Source organism: Urocitellus parryii, chromosome 3 (genome assembly GCF_045843805.1).
Source record: "Urocitellus parryii isolate mUroPar1 chromosome 3, mUroPar1.hap1, whole genome shotgun sequence".
NCBI classification, from domain to species: domain Eukaryota; kingdom Metazoa; phylum Chordata; class Mammalia; order Rodentia; family Sciuridae; genus Urocitellus; species Urocitellus parryii.
The window spans coordinates 25,864,270-25,879,298 of NC_135533.1; the positions used below are offsets into that span (position 1 = coordinate 25,864,270).

Sequence of the window (15,029 nt, forward strand, 5' to 3'; positions counted from 1 at the left end):
TCTACATGGATCAATTTTCAAGTTAAATCCTTTCTCTTTAATGGGGGGGGGGTCCAATAGACTTTTTGGTTAAGTATATCCCACATACCTTATATGCAAAATTTTACTTTTGATTTCCTTAAGGTAGAGTGGGATAACTAACTGACTTTGATAAGAAGTCTTAAGATAGAATTCTAAGTTTTAATTACCCCAACAGAAAACATTTCCTAATTGTCTTCCACACATCTATTTTGATAAGACTCTTTTATCAGCTCAAAGTATTCAAATTAATACTCTAAAAGTCTCTTTTCTAATTCTAGCATATATTTACTTTTTAAATTTAATTATATAATGCAATAAAAGGATAACTGGTGAATTAGTTGGGGGAATAGAAACTATTACTGATTGCAGATGCACATGACTCACTTTGGAGGAGCAGAAGCAAAGAGGCATTAGTTATTTTCTTTCTTGAATCAAATGCATTGCAAATGGCATTCTGGATCGAGTGATCATATTTTTCTGATAGCTGACATATTTAAAAATCTCCATTTATTAGGAAGTAATAGTCTACTACTTTTCTATTTCAATATTATCAGTACTAAAAAGTAAATATATATTTAAATACTAGTTTATAATTGAAGGCTTATTTATATGCATGAAAGTATGCCTGAATTCTTTTAAAACATGGATGTGTTTATTTCTGTGTTTTGAGTCAAAATGAGAAGTAGTTGTAGTAAATTTCAAGATAGTATTTGCTATTTTTTCAGCACAAATATAATAATGTGAATTTTCTGATCCAAGTGTGAGATGCCAGTTTATGATTTTAAAAATCATTTATATTTTGTGTATTAATAAACTTTTATTACTGCTGCTACTAAGAACAAAAACAAGAGTCTTAGTATTATAGCATTACTGTGTGCAGAGAGCTCTTTTAATTATTAATAACTGTGAATGGAGTCTATTATTATGTCCATTTTATAGGTGATAAAATTAAGATTCCAACATACTAATTAACTAGACCAAAGTTATAAGACCTTTAACTTTGTAAGTAGCAAAGGCAGTTTTAAAAACCAGGAAACTTGGGCAAAGGTTATACCTCAGTGGCAGAGAACTTGCCCAGCACATGTGAGGCACTGGGTTCTATCCTCAGCACCACATAAAAATAAGTAAAGGTATTGTGTCTATCTACAACTAAAAATTTTATTTAAAAAAAACCCCAAACAGGAAACTTGGCTTTAGCTTCTACACTTGAAATCACTCCCTAAAACACATTTTTATGAAACATGTAAGTTAATCCCAAGAACTTGAATTTTAGCCTCATATTCTTGCCTGCCAAATCCTTGTATTTGATAAGGTAAATTTTTAATCACCTAATACATAAATTCATGGTAACTGACTTAATTCAAGCAGTCAGAAATCAGTACCTTCAGTCAAAGAGGTAGTTTAATTTTTTTTAACCATGTAGACTATTTGACTAAATTTTCTGGGACTACATGCAAAAACAGTCTTATTGTGAATTAAAAGCTTGGGAACAAGCATTCTTGCTGTGATTCCTCAGTTAGTCAGTTAATCAATAACATTTACTGAAAGCTCTCCAAGGGGTTAGGAAGGTAAAAAAGATATATAAGACATTTGGTCCCAGATGCTGAAGTAATTACAATCTAGTAGGAAACTTGAATTCTTCATCTTCAAACATTTAGAACTGATGCTTTCTTTGTGATATTATTCTGAGATCTTTATGGTAGAGTGAAAATATTCTGAGATCTTTAAGATAGTTGAAGTATAATGGATATATGTGTTAGATCCTGGTTGTTTTCTTAGTGTGTGGTCCTGTTTTTCTTACAAATTTTTAGTTATTTCAAGAAAAATAATTGATGCTTGAATATTATAATTTGAAAAAAATAGTACATATCACAGCTTCTCTTTCACAGATGGCTAAAAACAATATTAAGCTTTGGCAAGCACGTCTTTTATTATGAATAAATATTGAGAATGTGTTTCAAACTGTTCAAAAACACTCCTACCTTTGTTCATGTATTCATCCATTATTTTCAAAAAATATTTTCTGAATTCTAGAAATCTTCAGAGTACATTTTTTTTATTTTGAATAACTTTTTTTTTTTTTTTTTAGTACTGATTTAATGTATTCTTTCAAACTCCACACCTCATTTGACTCTCGAGGAGACTTTTTGAGAAGGGGCACATTTTCACTCACTAAGAATGTCACATTATCAGATTTGCTCAGCATTCATTCAGGGTAGCATGATGTGACGTTGATGCATCTTCAGAACAGGGACCCTGTCTGCTACTGATGGTCTTCTTGTAGTTCAATTAGATGCTTCTATCTGAATAATTTTTTTTTCTTAAAAAAAGTTATTGGGCAAGATGAGTTGTAAAATTCTATTATTTGAAATATTTATTGAGAAATATACCATCTCAGATGTAGGCTATTCAAAGATTTAAGAAGTTACTATTTGAAATCAATTGATGGCTAAGGCTCTGGTGAGTACCACAAAGCCAGGTACCCCTAGAACAGTTAGAGAACCCTAAACCTAATTTTTTTCTTCCCTGTATTTCTTCAATTGCAGTTTTCACTCTTAGTTAGGAAAATAACTGATTTAAAAACATCCCCACTTGATGAAAAAGTATCTTTCCTCTTCTACATGAGAAGATTAATGAGGACAAAAATTACTGTTTCTTTGAGTCTGGTAGGTGACTGTATTCAAATTGCTAATTATTTCCTGGCCCTGATGAGAAAGGACAGTGATGGAAGAGCTGAGTCACTAGAATGTGCTTCATTTGACTTCAGGAAAGTCTGGAAAGGCAGAAAATGGCAGGGAAGGCCATTAAATAAGTGGTTTTCTGTGTCATCTTCTTTCTCCTGAAATTAGAAAGCCAACTTCATTTTATTTCCTAGTAAATATTCCAATGCCAGGGTGAGCTCATGTTTTGTTATTAACTTAAGTCATTCACCAATTTGCTTGTTCAACTTTCTCTAATTTGGTAGATTTTATGTTGCACAGGCTTGGAGTTCTCCTGATTGCCTTGTTAATGCTCTTATTCCCTAGCAATCGATTTAGTTTGATTGATATTTGTTATGCAGCCTAGTAAGTTCCTTTCACTTGAATTTCATTTACAGGTTCCTTTTTCCCTTCACTTCCATAGCAATCAATTTGACTTGATTGCTATTTACTTCCTGACCAGATATCACAAGACTGCTTAAGTGTGCTAATTACGTTCTTGTCTGCATGCAAATTTGATTTTACTAACATATTTCATATTTCTATTATAAAATGTCTCCATGTAAATAATTGCTCCTTTAATTCAGGTTTTATGCATTTGCAGTCAATATAGACAATGGTTTAAATTTATATTTGTTTATTTCTTACTTGGAATATAAACAGATACTATAATTATTAGCATAGGATACATTATAGCCCTTATAAAAAAGAAGTCCTCACTAGATTAAGAAACAGGGAAAACGAGTGAGTTGGCAGATACAGATAGACTGTTGAGACAGCCTTAGGCTCTCTCAGAACACAGCAGGCTTAACCTGCACATCAGGTTTATCTCTTACCATTGTGAATTTTTAAAAATAAACTAGGTCACTGAAAAATGTTCTCTGTTTCTGAAAGTAATTTCAAACAGCATTGATAAACTTAATAATCTCCTTAGTATTGCAGAGTCTGAAGCAAAGATCCCTCAATTTAAATTGCTTCAAGGTGAAGTGGAAACTTCTTTGGAATGCCACATTTCTAATAGTTCTCAAAAATGTGATTGGATGTCTGTCTATTAGATTAGGAAACACTTTACTTAATTCTGTGAACAGTCACGCTCACTTGAATAATTACTTTAATACTTAAATAATCCTGGAATGTCTTAAAACCTGGAAAATTAATTTTCCCAGGGGACCCATTAAGTGGCTGGTAAATAGATGCTCACTGAATGTAGATAAACTGTTCTCAGATCTATTTTACAATTTCAGAGACTCAAGCTGTGAATCTTTGCACTTTCTCCATATTTAGGTGAGAATATGCTTCATCTGCTTTCTACCTTAAACAGACTGTTGTATAATTCTTCCTTCTGCTCAATATTTATACAGACTAGATCCAATACAAGTGTTGATGGAAGAATCCTAAGTGAAGCTGTTCTGCAAAATAAAAGTGTGTGTCTACATCTGGCAGTACTATCGGCAGTTGTGAAAATTCACAACATTTCCTAGCAAGTCTTTGTGCATGCCTGAGTGTGCAGGTATCATATGGCTAACACATTTCAAACACAGAAGAGTCGACTCTCATATCATCAAAAAAATTGAAATAGAAGCAATAGGTTAGCCAACATTTGTATTATAAAATTACAAAGGCAGGTCATAAAATCTTGGGAAATTTAGAGGATGTAACTTGTGGTTTCAATTTAGGTCCTGACGAAATTTGGATGCTTTGGTATAAAAGAAGAAAACAGCCGCACAATGTTTGGGAAAAGTATATCTGTAGACAGAGATTAAAATGAGCACAGGAGTCTTAAAGTAGTTTATATAAGTGTGAAACAACACTTGCAAAGTTCAGAATCATAGCTAGAGTATTACCTTAGTAGGCAGTAAGAGGATGCCTTCGCTTCTCTTCTAACTTAAGCTTTATAGTATCTGAGTATTTCTTGCTTCTTTACCCATATGATGGCTACATTCTACTATGCCATTTTTTTCTTTAAGACCTATCATAAATACACATCTCAATCTATATAGTATATCCCATTATATGTAATGTTAATATATATTTCACTTTTTGTCCACTAAATATTCAAGCTTATACCACCAACTCTTTCTGATGTTCACTCCGCAATATAGAAAGAAAGCTCTTAATTGCTTAGTTTTGTGAGTTGTTTGTTAATGTTGTTGTTTTGTTGGGGGTTGAACCCCAGGGCACTTAACTACTAAGGCACATCCCCAGCCCTTTAAAAAAAATGTTTTATTTAGAGAAGGGATATCACTAAGCTGCCTAGGGCCTGTCTAAGTTGCTGAGGCTGGTTTTGAACTTGTGATCCTCCTGCCTCAGCCTCTTGAGCCAATGGGATTACAGGTGTGTGCCTCCACATGCAGTTTGTTTTATAAGTTTTGATGATTATAAACACCAGTAAACCACCAAAGATTAGATTTATATCACTCTAGAATATTCCTTTGCATTCTTTTAAAGTTAACTCCCTGCTTCCTTTCTGAATTCTATCATTATAGAGTAATTGTTCTGGAGATATACATATATCTCTCCAGAACAATTATTGAGATATATATATATATACATATATATATATACATATATATATATGTATATATATATATGTATATATATATATATATTTCATACCGATATATATATATAGCGGTATGAATATAATACATAGCTTAGTGTATAATATATATCTTAGTGTATGTGTGTGTGTATACACATACACACACACACACGCATATATTACTCAGAATTTGGTGTGTATATGTCTAGTTTCTTTTAAACAATGTCTCTTATGTTCACTCTTTTTGTGTCTTTTAGTTTGTTTTTGTGCATTTCAAACATAATATCCTTATCCATTTTCACGTCACACATTCATGCTGTTTCCAATTAGAAAATATTTGATGTATGTTAAGTTTATATGAAATCACAAAAACTTTTCTCAAAAGGGATCAGATATTGTTCTCTCCCACCAGAGATGTGTGAGTTCCTGCTGTTCTACATCCTTGCTAGCATTTGTTATTAGTCGTTTTTACTAAAGCCTATTTGTTTTATTGCATTTCCCTGATGACCACATGTTGAGTACTTTGACATGTTCTTCTTCATCACTAGTGTATTGTCTTTGTGAAATATTTGTTCAACTTTTTAGTCTATCTTTAATTGGGTCGTTTATCTTTCCACTGTTGATTTTTGAGTTCTTTATATATTCTGGATATAATTCTCTGTGTCATATGTATATGTGTGTATATAAATGTAATGTATTTCCCAATCTGTGGCATGCCTATTTATTCTTTCTTAATGTTGTTTCTTGGTGACAAGAAATTTTTAATTTTGATGAAGTACAGTTGATTATGTTATTTCATCATGGCTAACATTTTGTATATCTTCTTTAAAGAGTCCTGATTGACAGTAGGGCACAGATATAATGTCCTATGTTTTTTTTTTTTTCTGGAAGATTTTAGTTTTGACTTTACATTTTGCCTATGTCCATCTCAGATTAGTTTTTGTATATGAAAGTATATAAAAGTCAAACTGTATTTTTCTCCAAAGTTTATTTAACTCCATTAATCCTTGTGGGCTTTTTTTAAAGTAAATTTGTTAATAATTTCTTTATTCTTCATATTAGTCAACTTTTCACATAAAAGCCTTACCATCTCAATGTGGTTGTAATCATATAAGGGCCATGACTCTTTTATTTCTTTTCATCTTTCCTTCTTATGTGAGTTTACATAGGAGATTTTTGCTTTTCTTTGTGAAGACTATATTTGAAATGATGATTCCTAATTCTGTGCTTATTAATATTATTATTAATACTATTAGGCTTAAAGCGGCTAGTGTTACTTTCCTAGATATTTATATATGAATCACAATTTCTAATAAAAGTTATAGGTTGAACAAGTGGAGACAACCACAAAAAAAGGGAAGTATTTCATAGTGGAGTAGGGAGGGAGATCATGGGAAGATTAGATGAATTCTAGATAGGGAAGACAGGTGGGAGGGAAAAGGAGGGGGAAGGGGATTAATAAGGATGGTGGAATGTGATGGGCATCATTATACATATGAAGATTTGGATTTGGGGCCAACAAACCTTATATACAAACAGATATATGAAAAACTGTGGTATATATGTGTATTAAGAATTGTAATGCAAAAAAAGAGTACATGTATAATGACATAAGTTGGCGTGAACATACTGTATATGTACAGAGATACAAAAAATAGTGCTCTATATGTGTAATAAGGATTGTAATGAAAAAAAATTTTAAAAAGGGAAGTATTTTTTAGATGCAGCCTCTCACATGAAATTCTTCAGATTGAGATTGGCTTTGATTTTTCAAAATATTATGCAAGGTTGTTTGGAGTATCAGTACCACCACAGGTAGTTTTGTGGCCAGTGAGAACAGTGTTACCCTTTTAGTTATCCAAAAGGAGAGGATTCCTAGGATGGCAAAAGATTGTGTCTGGTGAAGTTATTTCAGTGCTTTGATTGTATATATTATTGATTATTTAACTTTCATTTTTTTGAATGATTCTTGAAAGCTGAGATTGGAATATAAGGAATTAATGAAGTCACTGAAATATTTAAACATTATAGCATATATACAGTATAATATACAATATAGTACATATTATAACATATAATGTATTTGGGAAAATTTATTATTTAAATATTTCTGGAGAGGACACAACAAGCAGTATATTTCTATTCTTTGGGGGCTTAGAATTAGAAGTTATTTTAAGCATCATCTGTACTTTTGAACAGTGAATTGTCCTCTTGTCTACACCATACAAGTGGATTTGCTGATAAAACCATTTAGTTAACTGTCAAAAGTGGTAATATTTATAGTAAAAATAGCGAAAGTAACCTGCTTTTCAAGATGCCCAACTTCGCTTTCCTGACTGCCTGAGAGTCACTAAGAGGCAGTGACATTGTAGTGTTGATAAAATGACAGGCTAGGAGTAGAGCTGAGTCAGCCAAACTGAAGACTCTCCTTGAGGGGAAACTGACCCCAAAGCACTCATTGTAGTTGAGGGCTGGGTTCTTGGAAAAAGTCTTCCTGATGCCACCAACTGTGCTGGACAGGCTGCTGAATAGGAGGTGAGTTTGCACATAGATGCTGTGCTCATTTATTCCTTTACAATTTCCCTTACATGAGTTCCTCTTTGGATTCAGGATTTTGGTTAACTAGCAGTGACAAATACAAATTTGAAATTAGAAATGCATCTTCCCTCATGGAAGTCATATTGAGGATTTAGTCTAGTCCAGGACAATCTCAAATGACTTAAAGAGATGACTTCGTAGAATTTTTTTGTTACTTGGGCCTGTGTTTTCTATCCATTCTCTACCATCATTTCCTTTTCCCCCCACTTCACTACTGTCCTTGCTAACACTCTCTCTAGTTATAAAATGAGGAATGTGTGGCTTAAGGAAGTTTTCCTTCCTGAGGACAATTGATCAATACCAAAAGTGGAACTACGATATTTTGCTCTTAGCCAGTTCCTGATCTTTCTCAGATGTTAACACTTCCCTCTGCCTGCTAAGCTACTAGTGTGGTAACTGGTAAAATCATACACACAAATAATGCTCTGAAAATGTGGAATTTTTGTTTCTTTATATAATTCACTTATATGGTAAGTTTTCATTTCTACATTTCACATTTAAGCTATATGGAAACATATATGCATAAATGAAAAATGGAGGTTGCACATTTTGAAAATTTCAAAGGCAATGTCAAAATGTGGATTATACTTATTTTAGTTTTAATATGTCTTTGGTTTGCTTATTATGTAATTTAAATTGAGAAAGAAAATATAAATCTAGGGATTGAGCAGAATGCAATATTAAATTATCATGTTAAATGCTGCTCCTATAAGTTTGAATTTAAATATGTCCAATTTGAAAACATTTCTGAGTACATAGGTTCATATTTAATTCAAGGTTCATATTTAATTCTTAAAATCTAAAACAGGATACAGAACCTTATTTCTCCCCAATCTGTTTTACCAAACAGCTATTCTTTATTAAGCTGTGAGCATGAGTTTTATTGGAGCTACTATACCAAGCAAAAAATATTATTTGTACACATTAAGTACCATTTTGATATTATTCAAGTATTAATATTGTTTTGTTTAACTTTAATGGGAGTTTCTTATACTACTGATTTTTATTTTAATAGCACAATATCCTGACAATATAAACATTTTCTAGATATACTACCTGTGCTAGACACTGTCGATAATTGGTATTGACTTCTGAATTCTAAATTCCCAAGATACAAACAAAATCAGGAACATATTTAAACTATCAGAGGTTATGCATGTCATGCTCCAGAAAAAATGTCCTCAGTAGAGATTATGTTCTACCTTAACTACAAAATTTAAAATGAGTACACATTATGAGTAAATTGCATAGCTAAACCTAATGGCTGAGATAGCCTATGCTTTTATAAATGAAAGGAAAGTAATGAAACAAAATTATAGTAGGTATTTATTTTGAATTAACTTTTAGAAATAGATCTTGTTTTTACTTCATACTTCTCTTTTATGTTTAGGACCTTGTAGAAGTTGTACCCTGAAGGGTAGGTTAGTGGACATTGAATAATTTTCAATGGGTATAGCTTGGCAATATGATCCAGAAAAAAAATTCTATAAAAATTTACATATAGTATTATTTTTGATATGGAGAAGTATAAAAAGGATGGGTATATTTAATTGTTTATTATTTATGACATAAATGTATTTAAAATCATATATTCAAACACACTATTAAGGAATTTTTACCCTAAACTATAACAAGGGTTTTTTTTTTTTTTGCCTCCAATATACCTCTACCTTTTAAGGTTGACCAATATGAGATATATTTATATATTTTTTTCAATAAAACTATATATATATATATATATATATATATATATATAGTTTAAATTTTCAGTGATGTTTAGATTATAAATCATTTTTCTATAGTTAATTAAGAAACATTGTTTTGTAATTTAGAGAAAACACTTATCTTTGGACACAAAAAGAAAACAAATATAACTTGAAAATGTTACAAAGATATTTCCAGATCTCAGCTAACCTCTTTCTCAAATTGCCACCACTCTTATTCTTTAATGACAGTAGGGATCAAAAATGGCTGCTTATTCTGGGAATTTAGAAATCCTTGAAAGAGCAATGTACAATGATTCTTGAAAAGCTCAGAACACTGCCTTAATTGCAAAGTATTTAACAGAAGGCCACAGATGTTGTTTTGGTAAAAGAAAGTGGGAACTACAGTTGTCATTTAGTAATACATTAAAATGGCACTGCCTAGTGTGAGGGTTGCACAGATCAGGTCACCTCCTCTGGATAGATTAGATTATTTTTGGACAAGCTTCCATTATCATAGCATGGCATGACCCTGTCCCCCAGGCAGACACTAAGCCATACTAGCTTCCTGCAATCTGTTAGTCTGTGTTATGACCAACTAACAATCTGTGGCTCCAAATGGGTGTCTGAGGGACAGTGATCCACCCAGTTATTAAACTTCCCCAAAGGAAGCAACCCAACGTTTTGGTTCCTACTCATGAAATTTTGTACAAACCGATCAGAATCCATTGCTTCAAAATTAGTCAAAATCTGATCTGTGGAGGCCTTCTGAAATTCAAAAGCATCCATATTTTTCATTGGTAATACTGCTGTTTCTGGATCTTTTGGAGTAGTATATGTTGATCTAAAAAAAGTTGATGTTTGGATAATGGAACACATATACGAAGTCTCTCAAATATGCATTTGGTTTATAACCTCTAGCCACACCATTGTCCTCTGCCAAGTTGTCCTCTGTTCAGTGTTGCAGAAATGCCATTGGAGAGTAAAGAAGAATTTTCAGCTGTCACCATGCTTAATGAAAGCAGGTTTAGTCATATGCTCTGGTGAAGGAGGACAGGCACCATTATCTTTGGTAACTATCTCTTCCTGATACTTTGAAGGGTAGAATATCAAAAAGGAATAATTTATCCTGTGCTTTCCTCTGCCAGACTGTGAGAATGGAGCACATGTTCTTCTTATTCCAGTCAAAAAAACAACCCAAGCACCAGCCAGTTGGTCTTCAGAGTAGTCTTTGGTCTTACTGGTGGAGAATATGTCTACTGTAGTAACTTCAGGTAATAGGAAATTCAATCTGAATATAGAAAATAAAGGCAGTTGCTAACCCAGAGTCTTGGCTTTATTGAGACCAATTTTCATTTCCTTCATTTTACTTGAGTGATGGATAGGGACATTCGACATTAATTTAACACTCCCAGTCATTACCACATCATGTTGGCCAGAAGTAATCAGGCCAATAGTCATGGTCATGACTTGGATCAAAGGGATGCAAGCCATGGTTACAGCGTAAGAGTCTTGTCAAAGAAGCCAGTCCCAAGGCAGACTCCCTAGTCACATTCATCGTTTTTACTTCCTGAATAACTGTGCCAAAGATGATATAATCAAAAACTTACTTTGGGACATTGGTTTGAGTAACAAACCTGAAAGTGCTGCTCTTGCCAAAACATGTGGCATCAGATTTGTATATAAAGAGCCCTTTGCAAAAATGGAATGCGAACAGCATCTTCCACAATATTTTTAAATATTTTTGGGGTTTTGCTAACGTTTCCTTTGCTTTGGTCTGGACAGGGTAGCTTATAGCTGAAATTAAAAGCTTGGGGGTCTTAAACAAAACCTGAAGGTCCAATCTACTGTACTGGGCAGTGTTTTAAAAGTCTAAGTCAATATGGAAGTCATTGTGAAATCTTAAATCGTGTCTTCTCAGGCTCCTGCTTCTGGCAAGGTTCAGTTCTGACTGACAAGACTCTATGGGACCATGGGGCAGTTTCTCTACAAAAGGTTAAGCTAGTAAATAGTTTAAAAATAATTCAAGTGGATTCTGTAACATGTGTCTGCGATGTATACATTTAAGATCTTAAATCATCTTAAATTTTTATTATCAACAAAGCAACATACTTTTGTGAGTTTAAAAGATATTAATCATGTAAAATGAAAACACTTCCTGGTAAGTTCCTGAGCTATTTTTGTTTCAAAGACCATTTTAATATTGGGAGGAAGACTATGGAAGGCTATTGAGTTTATGTGTTCTATTATTTATTTTAAACCTTAATATATAGAATTAGATCCCTGCTTCTTTATGGGTAGGTTGCCTTGGATATTGGGTCCATATATGAAGGGCTCAGATTTTCAAAAACTCACTGAATAGGTATGAATGAATCTTGAATTTTTGAGAAATGCTTATGTAATAATACAAGTTAGATTATATGACATTTTCTGTGGCTATTATTTCTGTCACTGTGGCATTGAAATGTTAAACTCAGTTCTTAAGCAACACTTAGTGATTCTACATTAGGATACAGAATATATTTTCAGAGAGATTTTGTATTATGAAAAGCCTCGACATCTACCCTAAATTTTAGAAATGTGTTGCATGGTTTTGAAAGGGAAATAATGTCACTTTTGTTGAGGTTATGTGTGTTTTTATGAATTTTTGTAGCAGGTTGTTTAATGTTTTTGGTGGAAGATGATTTGTTGAAATATGCAGACACAAATTCTTCAGCTAACAAAAGTAGCTGAAATATAATTATGTACCTATTTAAAATTTAATATTTAAATGATCTGAACTCATCAAATTCAATAGTGCAAAGGCTATACATGCACATGTTGGAACATATATAATGCGGAATATAAGGAGTCTACAGGAAAGCCAGTTGAATATTTGTATTATAACCTACAGTTGTGCACAAAATTTTTTGTCTAGTATACTATTTGAGTCAAGTTCAAGTAAGTGATTCAACAGCTTCCTCTTTTAAAGTGTATCTGTAGAATCAGGAGATCAAATTGCCTTTCTATCAGAATAGAGAACCATCTATTATGCCCTTATATACACTTCAAACATTTTAAATCAAAATAATGATTATGAGGTATTTTATTTGATATTCATGCACATTATACTAAGATTGGCAGGATAAATGGAATGGTAAGTATCAAACTTTGATGTTATAGTACACAAAAGTGGGAGATAGATAGTTTGTTGCCACGTGGCACGAATAATATTGCTCCTAAAATCCAAAGCCACTGTTCCCATTCTATTTTAATCCAAAGAAAAAATAATGTGAGCAAATTGAAGGAAATAAGAAGTATTAAAATTGAGAATTGTTCTTATTTTATAGGTAGATGAAGAAGTAAATAAGAGAACTCAAAATTAGTGAATATCTGAAAGAGAGGAAAGAACTATTTAAGGAAAGAAATTATTAAGGTTTATCCAGAAATAACAAAAATATATTAAAAATATGTGGTCATTATTATTAGCAAAAATTACCTTGGTAGTGGAACTTGAGCAATAAGAGAATAATCTGTCATGGAAAGATAATAGAATTTCTCTTAGAGCATTTTGCAGTGCTAATGTGTTGCAGAAAAGACAAGACAAGCAGTTAGTGAATCTTTGTTCCATTTTCCATAGTACAGTAAATCCTATTAAAGAAACATAAAAATTCACTGACATGTGCTTTAAAGAATATATAATAATGTATTGGAATTATTGGTGCTATTTGAATTATACAAACTATTTGTAGTTTTTTTGGTTCAGTTAAATTATAATTAGAAGATGTCAGATCTGTATTCAGTAGCATCACCAATTCACTTAAGGGACATCTGTTACATTAAATTTCACAGCTTTTTTTGCAAGAGTTATTGTTCTCTGATGAGCAGAAATGAGACGTATCTTGTTTCACTTGAATCTTTAATTTTAAACATTTGAAGAAAATGTTTATATTACAATAAATTTAGACAATATGGTTTAAAATCTCAAGATACAAATGAATTTTATGCTGTCACTCATGTCTCTATATATTCAAAAGTCAATGGAAATAGCGGTACCTTTCTCAAATTTTACACAGCAGTTTGCAGAATGGGACATAGACTTGTATACATATTTGTGAGTCAACATGTATATTAAGGTTTTATTTTTGTAAAATGCTTCATCGCATCAGTGTCCAAAATCTGTGGGGAAAAATAAGTTCCTGATTCTATAATAAAATGAGGTAGTGTTGCCAGTGACCTTGGATATATGCACATTTGTGTTTGTAGTAAATTCTTTAATTTTTTATATGCAAAGTGGAAAGGAATTGAAACAAATCAGAGGAATATGTTGTATTCATCAGTAAAAGGCAAATGGAAAGGATGACAATTTTAGTTGATTTTGTTCTGGAAAATAAAATTAAAGTTGTAATTTATTTGGGGAGGCATCACTCAGCTTTCAAACTTCAATCCTATTATTTATTATTGATGGATACATTATATTTCTCTTTAGAGCTGCATTTTTAACAGAGGAGGCATCATGATTAGCTGCATATCCATATTCTTCTTACTGTGCTGGGGTATCTTGGATAGATCTAAAGCTTATTCTTATAAACTGTTCATGCTTCTCGTCATATTTGTTTACCAAAAAGTGTAGTGAAAATAAAATTTCCTCAAGTAATTGAGATTTAATTACTTGGTAATATGAAACATTCATTTATTAGAGCAGAAACAAGCAGACATTTTATGACACATGAGGGAATGGAATTCAGGCTCAATTGTTAACCAGAAAATGATGTGGAACTCTGAAATAAATGAGTACTGTTAACCTATGCATCAAGAGGGATGTCTTCTGAAAGCAAGATATTTTAGCATGTATTTGGTTCCTTCCAAAGGAAGCACTCACCATTAAAATAAAATTTAGTATTATTCTAAATATATACATGGTACAAGAGTAAGTTTTTTTTTAAGTATTTGTTATGTTGGTTCACAAGTAGCTGTATTTTTTATTTGTGAGATTTCAAATGTATACACAGAATTTAAGTAGTTTTAGTGTAGTTTGTTTTCTGTGGTCCTAGACCGACTCAGAATCTATGATCCACATTCATTGCTATGGTAAAATAACTTAAACTGCAAAAGTAACAGATTTCCCTGAATAATAATTCTGATTAACAACCTAAATTCTGAGATGGGCCTGATTCTAAATGTCAGTCATGACCTCCTATATCCTAATAATTACACAGTTCAGTAGAGAAGAAAAGTAGTTGAATTTGTACTCAGACATGTGTTAAGTGCAGAAGCCACCAGAGGTGAAGGTCTATCCTTCAAAGCAGTTCAAAAGAGAAAACATCCCAGAGCTCTGAGCCTGCATATTATGAAGAAGGCTTGACAGATATAAGAGAGTAATTTTCTGTGTATCCACTTCAAGCATAGGAAAGATAATGTTAATTCTCCTCCCTGAAATATAACCACATTAAATCCTGGAATTTAGTACAGGAAATTTAAAAAAAA

General features: G+C 32.2%; 1 protein-coding gene and 1 pseudogene across 1 annotated transcript in view; one reads left to right on the forward strand and one right to left on the reverse strand.

Moving 5' to 3' along the window:
• Positions 1 to 15,029, forward strand: part of Znf804b (zinc finger protein 804B) — a 484,698-nt gene that overhangs the window by 129,916 nt on the left and 339,753 nt on the right. The window lies entirely within an intron of this gene.
• Positions 10,114 to 15,029, reverse strand: part of LOC113190177 (trifunctional enzyme subunit beta, mitochondrial-like) — a 254,066-nt pseudogene continuing 249,150 nt past the window's right edge.